This window comes from Rhinoraja longicauda, chromosome 8, assembly GCF_053455715.1.
Source record: "Rhinoraja longicauda isolate Sanriku21f chromosome 8, sRhiLon1.1, whole genome shotgun sequence".
NCBI classification, from domain to species: Eukaryota; Metazoa; Chordata; class Chondrichthyes; order Rajiformes; family Arhynchobatidae; genus Rhinoraja; species Rhinoraja longicauda.
In genome coordinates, this window is record NC_135960.1 from 34,773,371 (window position 1) to 34,800,439 (window position 27,069).

Sequence of the window (27,069 nt, forward strand, 5' to 3'; positions counted from 1 at the left end):
ATGAGAGTTGTGGATCCTGACCACGCACGATGGAAGGGGAATTCAAACCTAAAACTTTACCTTATGGCGGCGACGCTCGAGCTTAGTCCTCTGAGCGCGAGTCCGGCCGCGCTTTCTCATTAGGGGGACCGCGCGCATCCTCGCCTTAGATTGGCCGCGTGCCGCCGCGCCGCGCGCCATTGACATTCGGAGGGAGGGCGTGACGTCCAGCGACGAGCACGCGGGCCCGGTGGCTCCCTCCGCCGCTGTGATTGGCCGGAGGAGGCGCTGCGGCGGTTGGTATCGCGCAAGCCAAGCTGCAAGTCGCGCGCGGCGGCGAGTGTGCGTGGATCGCGGACTGCAGGCGGCGGTGCCGGCGGCTCTCCTGCACTCAACCTGTCCTAATCACCCCCTTCTCCCCCTCCCCCACCCCTTGCCCTTCCCTCCCTTTTACCTCTCCTTAGGCCCTTGATTTCACCGTCCTCTTCCCCCCCCCCTCTCCCCATTCCCGAAGGGAAGCGGACTATTGTTCTTGCCGATTTTGCTGATTTATCCCCTCCCCCTCCATCTACCGGGGAGGACGCCTGTTCCTCGACTTGCCCCCCAACCTTCTTCGTCTGGGTCCCGTCCCTGTTGCTGGCACTGATCTGCTCCATCCTGGACTCCCGGAACTGGTGAGTTTCAGACCTGTTCGCGTGTGGGAACCGAACCGCTCGACCTGCGTTTTAGTGATCCTACAGGTGGTTTGTGTGATTGTAAGGCGCAAGTACTAACCGACCCGGCACTGCCGCGTCTTGAGGAGAGTACCACCAGTCAGTGTCTTGGGGCGTGGACAGAAATGTGGCGTGGCTTGGCGGGGGTAGGTACAAGTGTGGCTTGTGTATGATGGTTTTTATTAATTATTTGAGAGAGAGAGAGAGAGAGAGAGCGAGGTGTCAGGTGTGCGGCCTGTGTCTGATGGATGGTTGGGGGGATATGGTGTGTGGGGGCGGGGGGGCGGGCGTGAGGAGGCAGGGGACGTGAGGAGGCAATAGTGTGACCTGTGTCTGAATTGGGTGGGGGTGGAGTTTGATGCACACCCACCCACCCAGATATTTGCACACCACCCAAATATTTGTTGACGTACATGTGAGTGGTGGGGTCGGGGAATGTACCTACTAGTGTGTGCTCTATTGCCAGCTGGCATGAGCCTCGTGGGGTCTTGGAGTGTGCCTACTGGTCTACTGCCTGGTGCGTGCTCAGGTTGTACCTCATTGCATTGAGTTAGTCTATGCCCAAAATGGGGTCTGGGTGCCCTTCCCAGTGTGGCATGTCTACCTTGTCATGCAGTGTCCTTTAAATCTGTGTTACTGTGGATCTTGCAATTTTAATTCTATTTCTAGTTGTCGGTGTCATTGGCTCAACCAGGATTTTTCATTCATCCTTAATTACATCTGAAGTGATTAGCTTGCTGGACATTTTGGGTGGACAGTTAAGAATCCATCACTTTGCCGTGAAGCTCTTGCCACCTATGGCCAACAGATTTATTTTCCTAAAGGTATAAATTATCTAGGAGGGTTTTGTGATCCATTCTAATATTAGTTTTTATTCCAGATATATTCAATTACTAGAATTTGTTTCCTAACTACCATTCTAATTTGCATTGCCTAATCAAAGTTGTATAGGCTGATCACAATGCTATTGCACCCTCAAAGGCCAGCATGTTTACTGTTGACTTTATAACATATGTATTCAATTCCTCCAAATGTTTTGAGGTAATCTTTAATCCAGTTTGTAACAGAGAAAATAGGTGCAGGAGGAGGCCATTTGGTCCTTCGAGCCAGCACTGCAATTTAGCCCTTTGGTGTGAGTGTTGCTGGCCAAGTCAGCATTTATTGTTATCCCTAACTGCTAATTGAACTGCTGTGGTGGGATTCCAACTCGTGTCTTGGGTCATTCAATAACCATGATGCTACCAAACCTAACTTGGGTATCTGATCTATATAGCCCTTTGGTATTTCTGTGCATCCTGTAAAAGTCGTTGATTTAACCACATCTATAAAATACAGTTGATCACATTAGGTTACCAAATATTGGGCAAAGATATATATAGTAATGTAATGCAGATGACTCCTGCGTCCAATAACAGAAATTTGCCTTTGAATTCGAACTCGCTACTCGCATGGGCCCTCGCTATGCCTGTCTCTTTGCAGGGTACGTTGAACAATCCAGGCGTACACTGGCCCCATCCCCGAACTCTACCTCCGCTACATTGACGACTGCATTGGTGCGACCTCTTGTACCCATGTAGAACTCACTGACTTCATAAATTTCACCACTAATTTCCATCCTGCTCTTAAATATACTTGGACCATCTCCGACATCTACCTACCGTTTCTGTATCTCACCATCTCCATCACAAGAGACAGACTAGTGACCGACATCTACTACAAACCTACTGACACCCACAGCTATCTTGACTACACTTCTTTCCACCCTGTTTCCTGTAAAAAATATCCCCTATTCCCAATTCCCCCGTCTATGCCACATCTGCGTCCAGGATGAGGTGTTTCATGCTCGGGCATCAGAGATGTCCTCATTCTTTAGGAAATGAGGGTTCCCCTCTTCCATTATAGATGAGGCTCTCACTAGGGTCTCCTCTATATCCCGCAGCTCCGCTCTTGCTCCCCCCTCCCCATTTGTAACAAGGATAGAGTCCCCCTTGTCCTCGCCTTCCACCCCATCAGCTGTCGTATACAACAAATTATCCTCCAACATTTCCGTCACCTCCAATGGATCCTACTACTGGCCACATTTTCCCATCTCCACCCCTTTCTGCTTTCCGCAGAGACGGTTCCCTCCGTCTCTCCCTCGACTCCATCCAAGGACCCAAACAGTCTTTCCAGGTGAGGCAGAGGTTCACCTGCACCTCCTCCAATCTCATCTATTGTATCCGCTGTTCCAGGTGTCAACTTCTCTACATCGGCGAGACCAAACGCAGGCTTGGCGATCGTTTCACTCAACACCTTCGCTCAGTCCGCCTTAACCAACCTGATCTCCCGGTGGTTCAGCACTTCAACTTCCCCTCCCGCTCCCAGTCTGACCTTTCTGTCATGGGCCTCCTCCATTGTCATAGTGAGGCCCAGCACAAATTGGAGGAACAGCATCTCATATTTCGCTTGGGCAGTTTACACTCCAGCGGTATGAACATTGACTTCTCTAACTTCAGATAGTTCCTCTGTCCCTCTCTTTCCCCTCCCCATCCCAGTTCTCCCACTGTCTTCCTGTCTCCTACTACATCCTATCTTTGACCCGCCCCTTCCCCTAACATCAGTCTGAAGAAGAGTCTCGACCCGAAACATCACCCATTCCTTCTCTCCTGAGATGCTGCCTGACCAGCTGAGTTACTCCAGCATTTTTGTCTACCTTCAATTTGAACCAACATCTGCAGTTATTTTCTTACACTAATACACTATTAGTGCAAACGTCTTGGATAATTTAAATGTGCACCAGTTGGTGCTTAGTTGTATTTAAAACATGGAAGAAATGTCAACAAGCTGTGGAGATGTAGACATTATCATGCAACTTTTCTATCTTCTGAGTGCACCAGTTCAGATCTGCTAATCCCGACCTGGCTATGATTTTAAATTCTCTTATTGAATCTTTAAATAAATGAGGTTGGAGGAGGTGAAGGTGAATCTTTGGATGAGGTTGGAGGAGGTACAGGTGAACCTTTGGATGAGGGCACCTGCACCTCCTCCAACCTCGTCTATTGCATCCGCTGCTCTAGATGTCAACTTATTTACATCGGTGAAACCAAGCACAGGCTCGGCGATCGCTTCGCCCAACACCTGCGCTCGGTCCGCATTGACCAAGCTGATCTCCCGGTGGCCGAGCATTTCAACTCCCCCTCCCATTCCCAGTCTGACCTTTCTGTCATGGGCCTCCTCCAGTGCCATAGTGAGGCCCACTGGAAATTGGAGGAACAGCACCTCATATTTCGCCTGGGAAGCTTGCAGCCCAGTGGTATGAACATCGACTTCTCAAACTTTAGATAGTTCCTCTGTCCCTCTCTTCCCCTCCTCCTTCCCAGATCTCCCTCTATCTTCCTGTCTCCACCTATATCCTTCCTTTGTCCTGCCCCCCCTGACATCAGTCTGAAGAAGGGTCTCGACCCGAAACGTCACCCATTCCTTCTCTCCCGAGATGCTGCCTGACCTGCTGAGTTACTCCAGCATTTTGTGAATAAATACCTTCCAATTGTATTGAATAATGCCTTCATTTCATGAAAGCAGTGAAATTGCCATGAAAGATGGCATGGTGCTTTTGTAATTGTGTGCTTTGATTTCAAAAATATCAAGCTGTAAATATTTTGCCAAATTTGTAATTTTTGTTTTGATCCTGTCTTGGTCATATAGGATTGTTGAGTTGAAGACTGTTACCATTGAGTTTGGTTGTCTTGTTCTTAATTTTGCAAAAAGATTGCTACTTTCCTTAATCTTGGAATGTCTTCTGCTAAATTATGTAAAACATGTGTTTCCTGTGCTCGCTACAGGTGCTATATTTACACACTGGATTCTGAGTAATAATTGAATTGAATACTTTACTTTATTGTCATGTGACAGTCACAGTGAAATTCTTTGCATATCCAGGGTATATGATATGACACAATAGAACTTTATTTATCCCAGGAGGGAAATTAATCTGCCAACAGTCATAAAAACACAAAATACATAAAACATGAAATTAAAGTGACGAATGGAAAGGCTTTGGGAATGTGTAAAAGCCTGGACTTAAAGGAGTCGATGAAGGGGGCAGTTCTGATGGGGAGTGAGATGCTGTTCCACAGTCTAGGAGCTGCAACCGCAAAAGCGCGGTCACCCCTGAGCTTAAGCCTAGACCTGCGGGATAGTCAGTAGCCCCAAGTCGGACGACCTGAGGGACCTGGAGATTGAGTGGTGGGTTAGGTTTTTTGATATGGAGGGGGGGGGGGGGGGGGGGCAATCCCGTTTAGGGCGTTGTATGCAAATAGGAGGAGCTTGAAATCGATTCTGTGCTGTAATGGGAGCCAGTGGAGATAGGCCAGAATCGGGGTGATGTCCCTTTTACAGGTGCCCGTCAGGAGTCTCGCTGTGGCGTTTTGGACCAATTGCAGGCGGGACAGGGATGATTGGCTGATCCCAGTGTATAGGGAGTTGCAGTAGTCCAGCCGGGAGGAAATGAATGTGTGGATGATTTTTTCTAGATCGTCAAATTGGAGGAATGGTTTGATTTTAGCTATGATACGAAGCTGGAAGAAACTGGCTTTTACCACAGTGTCAAACTTGCTTGTCAAACTTAAAAGCAGAGTCAAATATCACGCCACGGTTTTTGACATGAGGTTTGACTAGGGAGGATAGGCTTCCAAGGCTGCCTGTTATCGTTTTGATGGAGTCAGGGAGGCCGAATAGGATCTCAGACCTGCTCTCGTTTAACTGAAGTTCTGTGCCATCCAATATTTTATGTCCTCAAGGCAGTGCATGAGGCTGATTAAATTTGACCGGTTGTTGGGTTTCAGAAGGAGATAAAGCTGTGTGTCATCCGCATAGCAGTGGAAAGAAATGTTGTGCCTTTGAATGATTTGGCTGATGGGAAGCATGTACAGAGAGAAGAGAGTGGGGCCTAGGAGGGAGCCTGTGCAACCCTGCAGGAGAGGCTAGCTGGGGAAGAGAAATTGCCTATATTGATGGAGAAACTCCTATTTTTGAGGTAGGAAACTAACCAGCTCAGGGCAGTGCCATCAATGCCAACCCCGTACCGGACGGAGACAGTCAATTAGGATGGTGTGGACAACTGTATCGAATGCTGCGCTGAGTCCGAGAAGGAGCAAGATTGCACGGTCACCGGTGTCGATGCAAAAAGCAGGTCGTTGTGTACCTTCAACAAGGCAGAGTCTGCTGTGGTGGGCCCTGATACCTGACTGGAAACTTTCCAGGATGGTATTTTGGTGTAGGTAAGGCAATAGTTGATTTAGAACTACCTTTTCAAGGATTTTTGACAGGAATGGCAGTTTGGAAATAGGTCTGTAGTTGCTAGGCAAGGTGGGGTCTAGGTTAGGTTTTTTCAGGAGGAGTTGGACCACCGCGTGTTTGAAGTAGGTTGGAACGGTGCCAGTGGCCAGAGAACTGTGGATGATAGAGAGGATGCTGGGATCGGCTATTGCAATGACATCCTTCAGAAGGGCAGTGGGGACAGTGTCAAGGGGGTAGTTTGCAGGTTTCATGGTGGAGACAAGCTTTACAAGGGAGGATAGAGTAATGGGTTGGAAACAGTCCAATTTAGATGAACACACCAGTGAGACAGCTAGGTCACGGGTAGTAGGAGAAATATTCGTTCTAATGTTCTCAACTTTGCTAGTGAAAATTGTAGAGAATTCTTCACACTTAGCAGGGGACCCAACTAAGCTGGTACTGGGGTAATGACATATGACAGAGGTAATAGTACTAAAAAAAACAATTGCAGACCAGTGTATCATGGAGGGGGTGAGCTGTATTGTCCAGGATGCTCTGCAGTTTGAGGAACATCCTCCCTACCAAGACCTTCTCCCATGAATCCAACTCCGCCCCAGGACGGAGCCAGGCTTCCTGATGAGTTGGTTGAGCCTATTGCCATACGCAGCCTTCGCCCTGCTGCCCCAGAACACGGCAGCGAAGAAAATGGTACTGGCTACCACCGATTGGTAGAACATCTGTAGTATCTTACTGCAGACGTTGAAGGAGCGGAGCCTTCTGAAAAAGTACAGCCGGCTCCGTACCACCCTGTACAAGGCCTCAGTGTTCATGGACCAGTCCAGTTTACTGTCCAGGTCCACTCCAAAATATATGTACTCCCTGGTAAACTGCACGTCCACACCATTGATGGAGACAGGGGTGTTCCTCTCCTCCTTAAAGTCCACCACCAACTCCTTAGTCTTGTCGGTGTTGAGCTACAGGTGATTCAGCCCACACCATTCCACAAAGTCATTGACTATACCTCTGTATTCAGCTTCCCTCTCCTCAATGATGCAGCCCACAATTGCAGAGTCATCTGAAAACTTCTGCAGGTGGCAGGAGACTGAGTTATATCTGAAGTTTGAGGTATAGATGGTAAACAGGAAGGGAGAAAGGACCCTCCCCCGTGGGACACCTGTGTTGCTCACCACCATGTCCGAGACAGTTCTGTAGCCTGACTTATGGTGGTCATCCAGTCAGGTAGTTGGTGATCCAGGACACCAATGGAGCATCCACCTGCATCTTTGTCAGTTTGCTCCCTAGCAGTGCAGGCTGGATGGTGTCAGGCTACAGAACTGTCTCAGACATGGTAGTGAGCAAAACAGGAACGGTCCACGCTCCCATCCTGTTCACCATCTACACCTCGGACTTCAGATACAACTCGGACTCCTGCCACCTGCAGAGATTTTCGGATGACTCTGCAATTGTGGGCTGCATCAGTGAGGGGAGGGAAGCTGAATACAGAGGTGTAGACAACATTGTTGAATGGTGTGAGCTGAATCACCTGCGGCTCAACAGCGACAAGCCTAAGGAGTTAGTGGTGAACTTTAGGAGGAGAGGAACACCCCTGTCTCCATCAAGGGTGGGAATGTGCAGTTTATCAAGTACCTTGGCGTTTACCTGGGCAGTAAACTGGACTGGTCCATGAACGCTGCAGCACTGTATAAGAAGGGACAGAGCCCTTTGTATTTTATGAGTAAGCTTCACTCTCTCAACGTCTGCAGTAAGATGCCGTAGATATTCTATCAATCGGTGGTGGCCAGTGGCACCTTCACTGTGCTGGTGTAGCAGGGCGAAGGCCAACGGAATTAGCAAGCTCATCAGGAAGGCTGGCTCTGTCCTGGGGATGGAGTTGGATTCACTGGAGATGATCGTGGAGGGGAAGATGCTCCTCCAACTACGGAGCATTTTGGACAATAAAGCTCGCCCTCTCCATGACACTGGTCAACCTGAGGAGCACCTTCAGCAACAGACTGATTCCACCAAGATGTAGCACAGAATATCACAGGAGATCCTTTTTCCTCTTTGGCTATCAAACTGTACAACTCTTCCCCCCTCTGTTGTGGGGGGAACTGATTCCCCTCTTCCCCCCCAAATCTTTGCACATCCCAAATCGTGGACTTTCTACTCATAACTTTAAATTCATGTTTCTTGTGTTTCATGACTGTTGGCAGACCAATTTCCCTCCTGGGATAAATAAAGTTCTACCGTATCATATTTTGTTCAATGAGGATCATAAATATATATGACAGCGCTTTGGAGGACATTCAGCTGCAAAGAATACTAATAGCCATCATTTTAAAGTTTATATGGACAAAAGTTATAATATTAACTGAACTTGCAGCACTGAAAATGGCCAATGCAGCCTTGGTCTTTGCTAGTGTTTTGTCTACATGTGCCACTGTCATGTAACTCATCGGCACACCTTTCTATTTCATTCTTACTTGCATGCACATCTATCTTCTAAGTATAATCTATATCAATAATATGGCTGAGGGGAAATGTATCAGGACATGGGAGGGTTGTTCATGATTTGGAACAGTGGACTTTTGGGACATTATAATGGGATTTTTCTCTCGGCAGCTCCAGTGTGGCTTTTGAGAGAGATCATTATTATTGATGTTACATGTGAAAAACTTTGAGGCTGTCCAGACTTAATTCCAATTTCAGTCAGAAATATTTTATTTAATCAAAACCATTTGAATTACAGTGAAAGGCTACCATCCAACAAGTGTTCCAACAAAATTGTGATTGGAATTTTCTTTTTGGTTATACTTTGCTTTTCTACAGCATATGTGTTCTCCAGACTTGAGCATCCTTTTTAGTTTTGTACTTTGATCCCCATTGCTTCTCCCAGCTTCTTCTCATTGGTTTTCTTCTTTATCCTTCTGTATTCTAATAACCTCAAAGCTTGATGCTTTTGCATTCAATATTTTCTGTTATCTCTATAGTGCTGGTAAATAACCCTGCCATTGTCCACTATGCTTTTTTGTGCAATCACTGAAAGGCTCAGGGGATATCTGTGATTTCTCTTCCTGCTATGCAATAAAGCACATTCTTCAACCCCTTTTACAGAAATACCCTGAGCATCTTGTCCAATAAGATCACATGAAGAATAAATGCTTCAGGTGCAAGAAATAAAATTGGCATGGATAGAAGATTGCTCAACCAGCAAAAGTGTAGGCAAAAATGTAATGTAAGAGTGATGCACCACCAGGATTCTGGAGGGACCTAAATGTTGTAAAATGTTTATGGATGACTTGGATGGAGTGAAATTATAGTTGCTAAATTTGATGACAAAAATATTTTGCGAGCGAAGTGTGCTTTGTGCAGACAAAGATCTGGCAAGTGGCCTATTTATGACATTGGCATTTCAGTCTGTCGTGTCTGGTTGTCCTAGTGCAGAATTTTCAGAAGGTAACTTGCAGTTGCAGCAGTAATTTGAGAAAGCTTTTAAAAAAAAAAGTTAGAGTTTATTGCTGCGAGTATTGAATGTAAAAGGACAGAGGTTATTATTCAGTTACAGTGCCCTCTGTAATGTTTGGGACAGACATTCATTTGCCTCTGTACTCCACAATTTGAGATTTATAATAGAAAAAAATCATGTGGTTAAAGTGCACATTGTCAGATTTTAATAAAGGCCATTTTTATACATTTTGGTTTCACCATGTAGAAATTACAGCAGTGTTTATACATAGTCCCCCCCATTTCAAGGCAACATAATGTTTGGGACACAGCAATGCCATGTAACTCAAAGTAGTCATGTTTAGTATTTTGTTGCATATCCTTTGCATGCAATGACTGCTTGAAGACTGATTCATCGACATCACCAGTTGCTGGATGTCTTCTCTGGTGATGCTCTGCCAGGACTGTATTGCAGCCATCTTTAGCTTTTGCTTGTTTTGGGGGCTAGTCCCCTTCAGTTATCTCTTCAGCATATAAAAAGCATGCTCAATTGGGTTCAGATCGGGTGATTGACTTGGCCACTTAAGAATTGACCATTTTTTAGCTTTGAGAAACTCCTTGTTGCTTTTGGGATCATTGTTTTGCTGTAGAATGAACTGCCGTCCAATGAGTTTTGAGGCATTTGTTTGAACTTGAGCATATAGGATGTGTCTATGCACTTCAGAATTCATTATGCTACTAATATCAGCAGTTGTATTATCAATGAAGATAAGTGAGCCAGCAGCCATACATGCCCAGGCCATAACACCCCCACCTCCGTGTTTCACAGATGAGGTTGTATGCTTTGGATCTTGGGCAGATCCTTCTCTCATCCATACTTTGCTCTTGCCATCACTCTGATATGTTCATCTTCGTCTCATCTGTCCACAAGACCCTTTTCCAGAACTGTGGTTGCTCTTTTAAGTACTTCTTGGCAAACTGTAACCTGGCCATCTTATTTTTGCAGCTAGCCAGTGGTTTGCATCTTGCAGTGTAGCCTTTGTATTTCTGTTCATGAAGTCTTATGCAGACAGTGGTCATTGACAAATCCACACCTGACTCCTGAATTGTATTTCTGATCTGTCGGACAGGTGTTTGGGAACGACTCTGTTTAAACACAGCTGTAATTTCTACATGGTGAAACCAAAATGTATACAAATGGCTTGTAATAAAATCTGACAATGTGCACTTTAACCACATGTGCTTTTTTCTATTATAAATCTCAAATTGTGGAGTACAGAGGCAAATAAATACATGCTGGGTCTTTGTCCCAAACATTATGGAGGACATTGTGGGTAGAGCATTGGGTCCACATCTGTAGTCCAATGTACATGCAGTGCTGTCTCCTTCTTTAGTGATGGGACATGACAATGTGAGAAGAATGTATCTTCTTGTAGAAGAATCTAGAGCTAGATTTGCCTTTTGAAAATGTGGTTGCCCATTTAAGATAGCGATGAGGTGGTGCCTTTTGTCAGCATGCAGAACTTTGGAACTCTTCCTCCAAAGGCAATGGAGGCGGAGTTTTGGAATATTTTCAATGCCATGTAAATCAATTCCTGGTAAGGGGATAAAAGGTTATTTGAGTTGGAGGGGAATGTGGAGTTTGGGTTACAATCTGATCAACACCATCTATTTAAACTCTGGGCAGTGGCAAACTCTGTTCCTAAGCTGCATGTCCATATATACCCCATGGCAGCTAATTGTGGCAGCTTCCTTTGTAATCTCTTACACTCCCCAATGCTTCAGGAAAGATAATGCAAAATGATGAAAAATAAAATGACATCTTGAAAAATTGTGTATATCTACCCGTGGAACGTCATTACCCTATTTGGCAGGCAACTGGGAGAGCATGTTTCCTGCTTGTGTAGTTAATGTCACTTGTATAAATGGATTAATCGTGGTGACCTACTCCAACCATTGCAAGAAAACAGCTGTATGGGTATGGTATCAATCCATTTATGGATAATTGGAACAAATGTTTTTTAAATGGACAAGCTTGAGCCAAATATTTATCTCATAACTATATCTCAGCTTTGTTTAATAAGTCAGGTATAAGCAATGCGCAGCAAATTTATTTGCAATTTGGTTTATTGAGATATACGCCAAGGTGCAATGAAATTTGTTCTCATGAAGCTTACTGTAAACATCAGACTTTAATCATAATACAATGACAAGTGCAAAACAGAATAGTACAAGTTTGTAGTGCAAAAGCCAGTACAAAGAAATATTGAACTAGAATGATGGTGGAGTGATCAATGATGTTGAATTAGGAGTTCATGGCAGCACCTTGGGATTTGGGGAGTGGAAGAGATGATTGGTTCAGGAATTGTGGGGGGCTGGCCAAATTGTGATTAGATGTCTGAGCTTTCAGGCCTCAGTATCTTCTTAGTTAGGGGAGAAAAAAGAATGGCTGGCATCCTTAAGTTACTTTCAGCCTTCCTGTTGCAGGGAAAGATGAAGATGGACTGGATGGAAGAAAGTAATAAGCTGTGATAAGACTGGACTGTTCTCCGCCAATTCAGGTGGTCAAGAGCAGAGCATTTGCCAAAACCAAGTTGAGATGCATTCCACCAGAATACTTACTATTGGTCATCTGTAGAAGAATTCTCGGGCATGCCAAATGTTTTCAATTGACTAAGTATTTACATTGATGTGCTTGCTTGATCACTGAATCAGTCTGAAGAAATAAAGGAACTGGAAGCTGTTGACCATTTCTGCAGCTCTATTGACAAGAAAGGGTTGTATTCCTTCTCTTGGGTCAACAACCAAGTCGTTCATCGTGCTAATGTTAAGTGCTGGATTATTGTCCTGATGCCATGACATTAGGTTCATGATCTCTTTCTGGACATATCCTTGTCCATCTGGCTGATATTATCAGCGGACTTAAAGTCGAGTTAGTGTTGCACGTGAATAGAGCAAGGGGCTGAGTGCACACCCCTGAGGGGCACTGGTGTTGAGGATTAGATTAGAGAAAATCTTACAACTAATTCTAATCGACTCGGGTCTTCCTATCATTATGTCCAGAAGCCTGTTGCAGATGGAGGCCACAAGGCCATGGTCCAGAAGTTTGGGGATGATTTTATTTGTTATTCTGGTGTTGATTTCAATGAACAGCATTGTGATGTGGGTATCCTTACTGTTAAGATGATCCATGACTGAATGTAGCGCAAGATGTGCTCTGTAGGCATTTTTATTGGACACAAATTGTACGAGGTCAGTACCTGTGATATCCCACTGCCTACCACTTTTTTCTGGGCCTTTGAGTTGCCAAACCAGGTAGTAATGCAAATAGCCAATATGCTCTCTACCCTAACCTGTAGAAGATCGTGAGTATTTGTTCACATGCCAAATCTCAATCTTTTGAAGAAGTAGAGGTGTTGATGGATTTTCTTTATGATTGCATCAGTGCTCTGTTCAGGATAGATTTTCAGAAACTCAAAGACAGGTTTGTGGTCCTTTCCTTTCCTCTTCAAAGGGAATAAGCGAGTATGGTCTTGCTGATCAGTTTTTCAATCTCCCTTCTATATTCCGACTCATTACCTGTTATTTGTCTGACAATGGTAGTATTGCCGTAAATTTAAAGATTGCTTTGGAAGTGATTAACTAAACAGTTGTGGGTACAGAGTGAGTCGAGCAGGTTGACTGGGCACTCAGCCCTGAGGTGCTCCTGTGCTGATGGGTATTGAGGGGATGTCGTTGCCAATTCATACTTATTGTTGTCTCTTGTAGGATGAGAATAGGCATTAGCAGAAACCCCTGGGATGGCGGGACTTTCATATGAGGAAAGACTGGATAGACTGGGCTTGTACTCGCTGGAATTTAGAAGACTGAGGGGGGATCTTATAGAAACATATAAAATTCTTAAGGGGTTGGAGAGGCTAGATGCAGGAAGATTGTTCCCGATGTTGGGGGAGTCCAGAACCAGGGGTCACAGCTTAAGGATAAGGGGGAAGTCTTTTAGGACCGAGATGAGAAAACATTTCTTCACACAGAGAGTGGTGAGTCTGTGGAATTCTCTGCCACAGAAGGTAGTTGAGGCCAGTTCATTGGCTATATTTAAGAGGGAGTTAGATGTGGCCCTTTTTGCTAAAGGGATCAGGGGGTATGGAGAGAAGGCAGGTACAGGCTACTGAGCTGGATGATCAGCCATGATCATATTGAATGGCGGTGCAGGCTCGAAGGGCCGAATGGCCTACTCCTGCACCTATTTTCCTATTTTCTATGTTTCTAAACCCAGTTCCCTGAATTTGATAACAAGTTTGGAGGGCATGATAGTGTTGACAGTAGGGCTGCAGTCGAACAAAAACGGCCTGAACTGTGTTGTTATCCAAGTGGTCTAGTACAACATTCCCAGTACAGTACAGTGCTCCTATTCCTTCTCTCCAGAGATGCTGCCTGTCCCGCTGAGTTACTCCAGCATTTTGTGTCTATGTTTGGTACAGTACAATGTTGAGCCAGTGAGATTGCATCCTCTGTTGATCTATTGTGGTGGTATGCAAATTGTTGTTGGTATAGGTCCTTGCTAAGGTAGGAATTAATATGTGTCAAAGCATTTCATCACCCATGGAAGTTGCTGACATGTTGCCTTATTCCTCTTGGGCATGTGTATGATGCCCTTTTAAAGCAGGTGTGAATCTCTGATCTTGATAATGAGAAGCTGAAGTTGTCACTAAAAACTTAAACCAGTTGCTCTGTGCAGGTTTTATGAATATGGCCAGGTTCATTAACTAGGCCGGACACTTTCCAAGGATTCTCCCTCATGAGAAATTTTTGGACGTTGGCCTCTATAACTGAGCCATCAGCAGCTTGGTCACAAGCTATCACTTTGTTTCGCCTTGTAGGCAGTGATGACATGCAAGCCATGCCATAGCTGCCAAATATCTGTCTCATCTTTGTTTAGAGCAAAATAGCCTCCTTGTCCTTCTGGTGGCCTTATCAATGTCTGACCTGGACTTCTTGTATGAATTTACATCGCCTGACTTCAATGCTCAATATCTCGTTCTCGATAGATTGCGGATCTCTGGTTCTGTCGAGGCTTCTGATTAGGGAACAATCGGCTAATTTGATGGGAACACAATCCACGACATAGACATAGAAAATAGGTGCAGGAGGAGGCCATACGGCCCTTTGAGCTAGCACCGCCATTCATTGTGATCATGGCTGATCGTCCACAATCAATAACCCGTGCCTGCCTTCTCCCCGTATCCCTTGATTCCACTAGCCCCTTGAGCTCTATCCAACTCTCTCAAATCCATCCAGTGATTTGTCCTCCACTGCCCTCTGTGGCAGAAAATTCCACAAATTCAGAACTCTCTGGGTGAAAAAGTTCCTTCTCACCTCAGTTTTAAATGGCCTCCCCTTTATTCAAAGACTGTGCCCCCTGGTTCTGGACTCGCCCAACATTGGGAACATTATTCCTGCATCTAGCTTGTCCAGTCCTTTTATAATTTTATATGTTTCTATAAGATCCCTTCCTTTTCCTTTTAAAATCTATAATAATCATGACATATTTGCTCAGAAGATCCTTCATGACAGTGAATCCTTGGAAAGCATCCAGCCATGATGGTATTCCTGTACAAGTTTTTTTTAAAATTAGGCGTGGTAGCTTCCATCAGCAAAGTTGAAAGATAATGATCTGGAGGAACATTGCTCTTTAAAACTTGAGTTTTGTGATCATTGCTACCCAAAAGAGAGTGCATATTTTTGTTGGTGCTAGTTAAGGTGAAGAAAGAACCAGAGCTTAGGACTATCACGAAAGATAGATTTGACTTTGAACAGTAGTTAGTAGCATGTTTGTCAGCACACTCTTTGAGCTTGAATTTGGACGTGTTGAAAAAAAGTGATTTGAGGAATACTGAATCTCAGATGTGTAATGATGTGTAGATCTGCGACATAAAGCGACACAATGGTGCAGCTGCTTCCCAGTGCCAAAGCCCTGGGTTCAATTCTGACCTCTGGTGATGTCTGTGGAGTTTGCACATTCTTCCTGTGACTGCTTCTGCTTTCTTTGGTTTCCTCCCACATCCCAAATACATTTTGCATAAGGGTTTTTGGGTAAATTGGCCTCTGAATTGCCCCTTGTGTGTCAGGAGTGGGAAAAGTGGACAAGTGGGAAAACATAAAACTAAAATGGTTGATGTGAATTTGGTGGGCCGAATGTCCTTTTTCCATGCTGTATCTTTCAATTCAATTACAGTTGCCATCTAGATAGAATATTAACAGGAATTGATAGATATGAATGGTACATGAAAGTGGATCTGGACTCAAAAGTAGTCTTACTGAACCATAGAGCAAATGGAAGGATGATGTAGCCTTTTTATAGTGCCATGGGTAATTGCTGAGGAAAAAAGTGAGTATTTTTGGTACTTACTTTAACTGGACAATGGGTTGGACTATAAAATTAATTTTATTTGCCATTAAATATCCAAGTACGAATAATAATGTTTTGCAAATCTGCAATAAACATACCAATAAGCATGGATACAAAGTGATGAAATAACCTGGCAGGTCAGGGAGCACTTGGAGAATATGGATATGTTATGTTTCAGGTGGGGCCCTTTAGACCTCTCCAGTCTGAAGATGGATCCCATCCTAAAACATCAGCTACCTATGTTTTTCATGGATACTGCCTGACCAGAGTTACTCCAGCATTTTGTCTGTATTTGTTAACTGGCATTTGCAGTTCTTTGTTTCTCTGTGTCAACAAACTTGCCAATTTTTGGCATATTTGCATTAGCTATGCTGAACACTCAAGTTAATAGGGCACACATAGTATTACCCTTGCATGAAGGGAATTTTTTTTCTGCTCTTGCCATTGTGTTGCTTTAGTTTGCCTATTTGGAGTACAGCCCACATTTGGAGAATGTTAAGTGCATGTAAAGTTAATCTTTTAAGCTCGGTTTACAATAAAATTTATACGTCAATAGAATTTGAATTGAATCGATTTCTCAAGATCCTTGGCCTGATATGTTGCCAAATTTAAACATGTTTTCCAGTGGTCCTGTTTGAATGTGGGAGGCGTAGTACAAATTTGCAGACAATAACAGAATTGCTCAAGTAGTTAATGGGGAAAAAAGGTTTCTGTTGCTGGGCCATGTCAGTAGATTGATTAGGCAGGCAAAGAAAGGACTGGCATTTGAATCTAGAAAATTGTGAGGCAATCCATTTGTGCAATAGATAAGATTTTGGAGTGCATATTCACAGATCGCAAAATGTAGAAAATGAGAAGTGGGGGAAAGTTGGTGGCTGAAGTCTGAGCTCGCCTCCCACACCCCCGAAGGCGCCTAAAATTTTGTAGTAAGTTCTGAAACTATGTGGCGGCCTTGGCAAAGAGGCAGCCACGGGAGGCAACAGCCGACGCAGTTGCAGGAGCTACGGGTTATGTTGGATTGGGGAGACGCTGGTGCCCAAGAGCAGCTGCGTGAGCAAAACACCGCCTGCAGCAGCAACACGGAATGGCAGCGGTCATGAAAAGTACCTAGTACATCACGCTGGACCAGTCTGACTTCTACATCAGTGATCCAGTACTGCCAGGAAATTCGGTATTAATGTGAGAAAATAAGAAATGAACGTCTCAATGGACCAAAATCAGACTTGATTTTGGAGACTTGACTGGAATGTCGCTAGATAGCTCCAGAATGTTGTGTAGGAGATCTCACCATCTCCATCACAACAGACAGACTAGTGACTGACATCTACTACAAACCCACTGACTCCCACTGCTATCTGGACTACACTTCTTCCCACCCTGTCTCCTGCAAAAAGTCTATCTCCTACTCCCAATTCCTCTGTCTACGCTGCATCTGCGCCCAGGATGAGGTGTTTCACACCATGGCATCAGAGATGTCCTCATTCTTCAGGAAACGAGGCTTCCCCTCTTCCATTATAGATGAGGCTCTCTAGGGCCTCCTCTATATCCCGCAGCTCTGCTCTTGGTCCCCCTCTCCCCATTCGTAACAAGGACAGAATCCCCCCGTCCTCACCTTCCACCCCATCAGCCAGCGTATCCAACAAATCATCCTACAACATTTCCATCACCTCCAACGGGATCCCACTACTGGCCACATCTTCCCCCCTTTTTGCGTTCCGCAGAGACCGTTCCCTCCGTAACTCCCTGGTCCACTCGTCCCTTCCTACCCAAACCACCCCATCCCCGGGCACTTTCCCCTGCAACCGCAGGAGATACAACACCTGTCCTTTTACCTCCCCTCTCAGCTACATCCAAGGACCCAAACAGTCTCCAGGTGAGACAGGGGTTCACCTGCACCTCTTCCAACCTCATCTATTGTATCCACTGTTCCATTTGTCAACTTCTCTACATCGGCGAAACCAAACACGGGCTCGGCGATCGTTTCGTTCAACACCTTCGTTCAGTCCGCCTTAACCAACCTGATCTCCTGGTGGCTGAGCACTTCAACTCCCCCTCCCACTCCCAGTCTGACCTTTCTGTCATGGGCCTCCTCCAGTGCCATAGTGAGGCCCACCAGAAATTGGAGGAACAGCACCTCATCGATTTATTCACAAAATGCTGGAGTAACTCAGCAGGTCAGGCAGCATCTCGGGAGAGAAGGAATGGGTGACGTTTCAGGTCGAGACCCTTCTTCAGACTGATGTCAGGGGGGCGGGACAAAGGAAGGATATAGATGGAGACAGGAAGATAGAGGGAGATCTGGGAAGGAGGAGGGGAAGGGAGGGACAGAGGAGCTATCTAAAGTTGGAGAAGTCGACGTTCATACCACCGGGCTGCAAACTGCCCAGGCGAAATATGAGGTGCTGTTCCTCCAATTTCCGGTGGGCCTCACTATGGCACTGGAGGAGGCCCATGACAGAAAGGTCAGACTGGGAATGGGAGGGGGAGTTAAAGTGCTCGGCCACTGGGAGATCAGTTTTGTTAATGCGGACCGAGCGCAGGTGTTCAGCGAAGCGATCGGCGAGCCTGCGCTTGGTTTCGCCGATGTAAATAAGTTGGCATCTAGAGCAGCGGATGCAATAGATGAGGTTGGAGGAGGTGCAGGTGAACCTATGTCTCACCTGGAAAGACTGTTTGGGTCCTTGGATGGAGTTGAGGGGGGAGGTAAAGGGACAGGTGTTGCATCTCGTGCGGTTGCAGGGGAAAGTGCCCGGGGTTGGGGTGGTTTGGGTAGGAAGGGACGAGTGGACCAGGGAGTTACGGTGGGAACGGTCTCTGCGGAACGCAGAGAGGGGAGGGGATGGGAAGATATGGCCAGTGGTGGGGTCCCGTTGTAGGTGACGGAAATGTTGGTGGATGATATGTTGGATCCGCTGGCTGGTGGGGTGGAAGGTGAGAACGAGGGGATTCTGTCCTTGTTGCGAGTGGGGGGAGGGGGAGCAAGAGCGGAGCTGCGGGATGTAGAAGAGACCCTAGTGAGAGCCTCATCTATAATGGAGGAGGGGAAGCCCCGTTTTCTGAAGAACGAGGACATCTCAGAAGCCCTAGTGTGAAACACCTCATCCCGAGCGCAGATGCGGCGTAGACGGAGGAATTGGGAGTAGGGGATAGACTTTTTGCAGGGGACCGGGTGGGAAGAAGTGTAGTCCAGATAGCTGTGCGAGTCAGTAGGTTTATAGAAAATGTCCGCCACTAGTCTGTCTCCTGTGATGGAGATGGTGAGGTCCAGAAACGGGAGGGAGATGTCAGAGATGGTCCAGGTATACTTAAGGGCAGGATGGAAATTGGAGGTGAAGTGTATGAAGTCAGTGAGTTCTGCATGGGTGCAAGAGGTAGCACCAATGCAGTCGTCGACGTAGCGGAGGTAGAGTTCGGGGATGGGGCCAGTGTACGTCTGGAACAGGGATTGTTCGATGTACCCGACAAAGAAACAGGCGTAGCTAGGGCCCATGCGAGTGCCCATAGCTACGCCTCTGGTTTGGAGGAAGTGGGAGGAGTCAAAGGAGAAGTTGTTGAGGGTAAGAACCAGCTCTGCTAGGCGGAGGAGAGTGTTGGTCGATGGGGATTGGCTGGTTCTACGGTCGAGGAAGAAACGGAGGGCTTCGAGACCATCCTTGTGGGGGATGGAAGTGTAGAGTGACTGGACATCCATGGTGAAGATGAGGGAGTGGGGGCCTGGGAACCGGAAGTTATCAAGGAGATGGAGAGCGTGTGAGGTGTCTTGGACGTAGGTGGGGAGGGATTTAACCAGGGGGGATAGGATGGAGTCGAGGTAGGTAGAGAAGTTCGGTGGGGCATGAGCAGGCAGAGACAATTGGTCTGCCGGGACAGTTATGTTTGTGGATTTTGGGTAGGCGGTAGAATCGTGCGGGGCTGGGGAACTATGAGATTGGAGGCACTGGGGGGTAGATCGCTGGAGATGATGAGGTCAGTGATGGTGCTGCTGAACAACACCTCATATTCCGCTTGGCAGCTTAGAGCCCAGCGGTATGAACATTAACTTCTCTAACTTTAGATGGTTCCTCTGTCTCTCTCTTCCCCTTCCAGTTCTCCCACTGTCTTCCTGTATCCACCTATATCCTTTCTTTGTCCCGCCCCCCTGACATCAGTCTGAAGAAGGGTCTCGACCCGAAACGTCACCCATTCCTTCTCTCCTGGATGCTGCCTGACCTGCTGAGTTACTCCAACATTTTGTGATATCCAGAATGTTGCAACTCTTTGCTTGTCCCAGAAGAGATCTATTATTTATTGCAATTGGTTCACTCTTATACCTTTCTCTGATTCTACTCATCATACAATTGCATTGCATAGAACACAAACCAAAGCTTCTCATTGTACCTTGGTACACGTCGTACACATGATAAACTAAATTAAACCTATCCTTGTCCTTTGGCAATAACAATGGATGAAAAGATGCACTTTGTTATGGGCAAGGATGCCTCTTGCAAACTGCCACAAACTGATGGGAATTTGAAACTGCAGTTTTGTTGTGTACCAGGGCAGCACCAGTGCCTTGAATTAGTTTCAGTAGTATTTAGATATTGATGATCGAAACAAATCTCGATATACCACATGGTAACAATGATTAAGAGTCAGCAGCTTATGTTGGCTTTAAAGGTTTGGTTAATGTTACACCAAAACAATATTCGTGCAATTATTGTAGCATAAACAAAAATCATAACAATTTTTAACGCCTACTTAAAGATAGTTTTGCTAAAGTTATTTGCCAGAAATAATCAGCATCAGAATATTTTTGTTTTGAATGATTTTCCACAATAAAAATAAATCAGTTTGCACCATTTTCCAAAATTCGGTATTCAGTAAAAATCCTTAATTTGACATTTTCTATTTGATAGATTCTTTGAGGTTTCTGCCTAATTTGGTCCATTTAGCTTTATTGCATTTCCTTTTTGCAAAGTGAATGTCACAGGCAAATGTGGTGCACACTGGAAGTTTTCCTTTTATGATATCCAGACCTGGCACAAGTGGAGGCTGGCACAAATCTATTTATTATAGTGTCTGAAAAAAATTACATCTGCGCTTATTTAAATGACTGCAAATTTGTAAATGGGCAGATAGATTGTACATAGGAAATGGACTTTGGTAGTCTGTTTAGTACACTTGGTGTTTTCCTTGAAATTATGGTGTATATTTGGGGTAAAAATGACTGAAGCAAGATTTCCTTTCCTTACCTGATCGTTGCATAGTTTTTCTTTCTTGCCTGAAATTTCAGAATTGTTTTGTAACTTTAATAAAGGAACAGGACTGTTTGCACTATTATAATGGGATTTGGTTAGCATGAAGGAGTGAGTCGGTTGAGGAATGAAACTAATCTTTGATTAAATATGACAGTTTGCAGCCTTGGGCGGCACTTAATTGATTTTAACACAAATATCTTTGGCATTTCCCAATGAATTCGGTGGCTTTTCAACTTTTCCTAACTTTTCCCTCAATTTAAAAGAAATTTAACTTTTCCCTCAATTTAAAAGAAATTGAATGGCATTAAAATAGTGGGCCCTTTCCCCCCCTTGGGACCTTGAATGGCATTAAAATAGTGCAATTAAGAAGGATAATACGTGACTAAACTGCTGGTGTGGGATGCAGAAAATAGTTAAATTGCTGGAATAAAACTTGTGTGCAATGTTACGTGTAAGAAATAAAAAATATTAAGTATCTATGACGTGTTGTAGGTAAAAATTTGTTCCCACTTTGAGTCATTCATGCATGTGTTATGCAATGTGAGCATATGACAGTGCCACATTTTCATTGCTCACTCAGATATTTGCTTTGCTACATGATCTGCCGCCTTGTTCTTGCATTTTTCATTGTCGGATCCAGAATCATCTTCGCCCTATGTCTTGAATAGGGCAAAACCCCAGTCATGTGCCGAACACCTTAATAGGGCTTTTACTATATGAATTTTCACTCGACCCAGTACCTCTAAGAATTTGTGAAGGAAAGAACTGCAGATGCTGGTTTAAATTGAAGGTAGACACAAAATACTGGAGTAACTCAGGCAGCATCTCTGGAGAGAAGGAATGGGTGACATTTCGGAAGGTTCTTGACCCGAAACGTCACCCGTTCCTCTCCAGAGATGCTGCCTGTCCCACTGAGTTAATCCAGCATTTTATGTCTACCTCTGGGAATCCCCCCCCCCCTCTGGGCCTTCCCCCCCCCCCTCTGGGCCTTCTCCCCCCCCCCCGCTGGGCCTTCCCCCCCCCCCGCTGGGCCTTCCCCCCCCCCCCTCTGGGCCTTCTCCCCCCCCCCCTCTGGGCCTTCTCCCCCCCCCCCCTCTGGGCCTTCTCCCCCCCCCCCCTCTGGGCCTCCCCCCCCCCCTCTGGGCCTCCCCCCCCCCCCCCCTCTGGGCCTTCCCCCCCCCCCTCTGGGCCTTCCCCCCCCCTCTGGGCCTTTCCCCCCCCCCTCTGGCCTTCCCCCCCCCCCCCCCCCCTCTGGGCCTTCCCCCCCCCCTCTGGGCCTCCCCCCCCTCTGGCCTTCCCCCCCCCCTCTGGGCCTTCCCCCCCCCCTCTGGGCCTTCCCCCCCCCCCCCCTCTGGGCCTTCCCCCCCCCCCCCTCTGGGCCTTCCCCCCCCCCCTCTGGCCTTCCCCCCCCCCCCTCTGGGCCTTCCCCCCCCCCCCCCCCTCTGGCCTTCCCCCCCCCCCCCCCCTCTGGGCCTTCCCCCCCCCCCCCCCTCTGGGCCCCTTTCCCCCCCCCTCTGGGCCCCTTTCCCCCCCCCCTCTGGGCCCCTTCCCCCCCCCTCTGGGCCCCTTCCCCCCCCCTCTGGGCCCCTTCCCCCCCCCTCTGGGGCCCCTTCCCCCCCCCCCCCTCTGGGCCCCTTCCCCCCCCCCCCCCTCTGGGCCCCTTCCCCCCCCCCCCTTCTGGGCCCCTTCCCCCCCCCCCCCTTCTGGGCCCCTTCCCCCCCCCCCCCTTCTGGGCCCCTTCCCCCCCCCCCTCTGGGCCCCTTTCCCCCCCCCTCTGGGCCCCTTTCCCCCCCCCTCTGGGGCCCCTTCTCCCCCCCCCCCTCTGGGCCCCTCCCCCCTCTGGGCCCTTCTCCCCCCCCCTCTGGGCCCTTCCCCCCCCCTCTGGGCCCCTTTCCCCCCTCTGGCCCCTTTCCCCCCCCCTCTGGCCCCTTTCCCCCCCCTCTGGGCCCCTTTCCCCCCCCTCTGGCCCCTTTCCCCCCCCTCTGGCCCCTTCCCCCCCCCCTCTGGCCCCTTTCTTTCCCCCCCCCCCCCCCTCTGGCCCCTTTCTTCCCCCCCCCCCCTCTGGGCCTTTTCTTTCCCCCCCCCCCCTCTGGGCCTTTTCTTTCCCCCCCCCCCCTCTGGGCCTTTTCTTTCCCCCCCCCCCCCCTGGGCCCTTTCTTCCCCCCCCCCCTCTGGGCCCTTTCTTCCCACCCCCCCCCTCTGGGCCCTTTCTTCCCACCCCCCCCCCTCTGGGCCCTTTCTTCCCCCCCCCCCCCCCCTCTGGGCCCTCCTCTCCCCCCCCCCCCCCATCTGGGCCCTCCTCCCCCCCCCCCCATCTGGGCCCTCCTCCTCCCCCCCCCCATCTGGGCCCCTCCTCCTCCTCCCCCCCTCTGGGCCCCTCCTCCCCCCCCTCTGGGCCCTCCTCCCCCCTCTGGGCCCTCCCTCCCCCCCTCTGGGGCCCTTTCTCCCCCCTGGGCCCTTTCTCCCCCCCCCCCCTGGGCCCTTTCTCCCCCCCCCCCATATCTGGGCCCTCCTCCCCCCCCCCCCCATCTGGGCCCCTCCTCTCCCCCCCCCCCCATCTGGGCCCTCCTCCCCCCCCCCCATCTGGGCCCTCCTCCCCCCCCCCCCCCCAACTGGGCCCTCCTCCCCCCCCCCCCATCTGGGCCCTCCTCCCCCCCCCCCCTCTGGGCCCCTCCTCCCCCCCTCTGGGCCCTTTCTTCCCTCTGGGCCCTTTCCTTCCCTCTGGGCCCTTTCTTCCTCTGGGCCCTTTCTTCCCTCTGGGCCCTTTCTTCCCTCTGGGCCCTTTCTTCCCCCCCTCCCCCTCTGGGCCTTTTCTTCCCCCCCCCCCCCCCTGGGCCTTTTCTTCCCCCCCCCCCCCCCTCTGGGCCCTTTCTTCCCCCCCCCCCCCCTCTGGGCCCTTTCTTCCCCCCCCCCCCCTCTGGGCCCTTTCTTCCCCCCCCCCCCCCTCTGGGCCCTCCTCTTCCCCCCCCCATCTGGGCCCCTCCTCTCCCCCCCCCATCTGGGCCCTCCTCCTCCCCCCCCCCCATCTGGGCCCTCCTCCTCCCCCCCCTCTGGGCCCTCCTCCTCCCCCCCTCTGGGCCCTCCTCCTCCCCCCCTCTGGGCCCTCCCTCCCCCCCTCTGGGGCCCTTTCTTCCCTCTGGGCCCTTTCTCCCCCCCCCCCATATCTGGGCCCTCCTCCCCCCCCCCCCCCCATCTGGGCCCTCCTCCCCCCCCCCCCCATCTGGGCCCTCCTCCCCCCCCCCCCCCCCCCCCAACTGGGCCCTCCTCCCCCCCCCCATCTGGGCCCTCCTCCCCCCCCCCCATTTTGGGCCCTCCTCTCCCCCCCCCATCTGGGCCCTCCTCCCCCCCCCCCCCCTCTGGGCCCTCCTTCCCCCCCCCTCTGGGCCCTCCCTCCCCCCCTCTATGGGCGCTCCCTCCCCTCTGGACCCTTTCCCCCCCCTCCTCCCCCCCCCCCCTGGGCCCCTCCCCACCCTGGGCCCTCCCCCACCCCTGGGCCCCTCCCCCACCCTGGGCCTCCCCACCCTGGGCCCTCCCCCCCCCTCTGGGCCCTCCCCACCCTGGGCCCTCCCCCCCCCCCCCGGGCCCTTCCCCCCCCCCCTGGGCCCTTCCCCCCCCCCCCCCCGGGCCCTCCCCCCCCCCCCCGGGCCCTTCCCCCCCCCCGGGCCCTTCCCCCCCCCTCTGGGCCCTCCCCCCACTCTGGGCCCTTCTCCCCCCCCCCCTCTGGGCCCTCCTCCCTCCTTCCCCCCTCTGGGCCCTCCTCCCCCCTTCCCCCCTCTGGGCCCTCCTCCCCCCCTCTGGGCCCTCCTCCCCCCCTCTGGGCCCTCCTCCCCCCTCTGGGCCCTCCTCCCCCCTCTGGGCCCTCCTCCCCCCCCCTCTGGGCCCTGCCCCCCCCCCCTCTGGGCCCTTGCCCCCCCCCCTCTGGGCCCTTGCTCCCCCCCCTCTGGGCCCTTGCTCCCCCCCCTCTGGGCCCTTGCTCCCCCCCCTCTGGGCCCCTTGCTCCCCCCCCTCTGGCCCTTGCTCCCCCCCCCCCTCTGGGCCCTTGCTCCCCCCCCCTCTGGGCCCTTGCCCCCCCCCCCCCCTCTGGGCCCTTGCTCCCCCCCCCCTCTGGGCCCTTGCTCCACCCCCCCTCTGGGCCCCTTGCTCCCCCCCCTCTGGGCCCTTGCTCCCCCCCCCTCTGGGCCCTTGCTCCCCCCCTCTGGGCCCTTGCTCCCCCCCCCTCTGGGCCCTTGCTCCCCCCCCTCTGGGCCCTTGCTCCCCCCCCTCTGGGCCTTGCTCCCCCCCCTCTGGGCCCTTGCTCCCCCCCCTCTAGGCCCTTGCTCCCCCCCCCTCTGGGCCCTTGCTCCCCCCCCTCTGGGCCCTTGCTCCCCCCCTCTGGGCCCTTTGCTCCCCCCCCTCTGGGCCCCTTGCTCCCCCACCTCTGGGCCCTTGCTTCCCCCCCCCTCTGGGCCCTTGCTCCCCCCCCTCTGGGCCCTTGCCCCCCCCTCTGGGCCCATGCCCCCCCCTCTGGGCCCTTGCCCCCCCCCTCTGGGGCCCTTGCCCCCCTGGCCCTTGCCCCCCCCTCCTCTGGGCCCTTGCCCCCCTCCTCTGGGCCCTTGCCCCCCCTCCTCTGGGCCCTTGCCCCCCCCTCCTCTGGGCCCTTGCCCCCCCTCCTCTGGGCCCTTGCCCCCCCCTCCTCTGGGCCCTTGCCCCCCTCCTCTGGGCCCCTTGCCCCCCCTCCTCTGGGCCCTTGCCCCCCCCTCCTCTGGGCCCTTTGCCCCCCTCCTCTGGGCCCTTGCCCCCCCTCCTCTGGGCCCTTGCCCCCCCTCTGGGCCCTTGCCCCCCCTCTGGGCCCTTGCCCCCCCTCCTCTGGGCCCTTGCCCCCCCTCCTCTGGGGCCCTTGCCCCCCCCTCCCTGGGCCCCTTTGCCCCCCCCCCCCCCCCCCCTGGGCCCTTGCCCCCCCCCCCCCCTGGGCCCTGCCCCCCCCCCCCCCCTGGGCCCTTGCCCCCCCCCCCTTCTGGGCCCTTGCCCCCCCCTCTGGGCCCTTGCCCCCCCCCCCCCCCCTCTGGGCCCTTGCCCCCCCCCCTCTGGTCCCTTAGCCCCCCCCTCTGGTCCCTTGCCCCCCCCCCCCCCCCTCTGGTCCCTTGCCCCCCCCCCTCTGGGCCCTTGCCCCCCCCCTCTGGGCCCTTGCCCCCCCCCTCTGGGCCCTTGCCCCCCCCCCTCTGGGCCCTTGCCCCTCCCCCCCTCTGGGCCCTTCGCCCCCCCCCCCCCTCTGGGCCCTTCGCCCCCCCCCCCCTCTGGGCCCTTGCCCCCCCCCCCCCCGGGCTTTTGCCCCCCCTCTCTGGGCCCTTGCCCCCCCCCTCTCTGGGCCCTGCCCCCCTCTCTGGGCCCCCCTTGCCCCCCCCCCCCTCCTCTGGGCCCTTGCCCCCCCTCTCTGGGCCCTTGCCCCCCCCCTCTCTGGGGCCCTTGCCCCCCCCTCTCTGGGCCCCTTGCCCCCCCCCCTCTCTGGGCCCCTTGCCCCCCCCCTCTCTGGGCCCTTGCCCCCCCCTCTCTGGGCCCGTTGCCCCCCCCCCCTCTCTGGGCCCTTGCCCCCCCCCTCTCTGGGCCCTTGCCCCCCCTCTCTGGGCCCTTGCCCCCCCTTCTCTGGTGCCCTTTGGCCCCCCCCCCCTCTCTGGGCCCTTTGCCCCCCCCCGCCCCCTCTGGGCCCTTGCCCCCCCCCCCCTCTGGGCCCTTGCCCCCCCCCCCTCTGGGCCCTTGCCCCCCCCCCCTCTGGGCCCTTGCCCCCCCCCCCCCTCTGGGCCCTTGCCCCCCCCCCCTCTGGGCCCTTGCACCCCCCCCCCCCTCTGGGCCCTTGCACCCCCCCCCCCCCCTCTGGGCCCTTGCCACCCCCCACCCCCTCTGGGGCCCTTGCACCACCCCCTCTGGGGCCCTCCTCCCCCCCCTCTGGGCCCTCCTCCCCCTCCCCTCTGGGCCCCCATCCGGCCCCTCCTCTCCCCCTCTGTGCCCTCCGCCCCCCCCCTCCCTACGGGCCCCCTCCCTACGGGCGCTCCTCCCC

At 51.5% G+C, this 27,069-nt stretch overlaps 1 protein-coding gene across 31 annotated transcripts in view; it reads left to right on the forward strand.

Moving 5' to 3' along the window:
• The first annotated feature begins 267 nt into the window (after nucleotides 1–267).
• Nucleotides 268–27,069, forward strand: part of LOC144595845 (poly(rC)-binding protein 3) — a 139,369-nt gene continuing 112,567 nt past the window's right edge. For 10 of the 31 annotated variants that reach the window (XM_078403611.1, XM_078403614.1, XM_078403613.1 and 7 more), the window contains exon 1: nucleotides 270–653. The gene's annotated coding sequence lies outside the window, so the exon portion shown is untranslated. Of the gene's footprint in view, nucleotides 654–27,069 lie in introns of all 31 variants that reach the window. The other 21 variants (XM_078403621.1, XM_078403628.1, XM_078403629.1 and 18 more) reach the window with 5 other exon arrangements.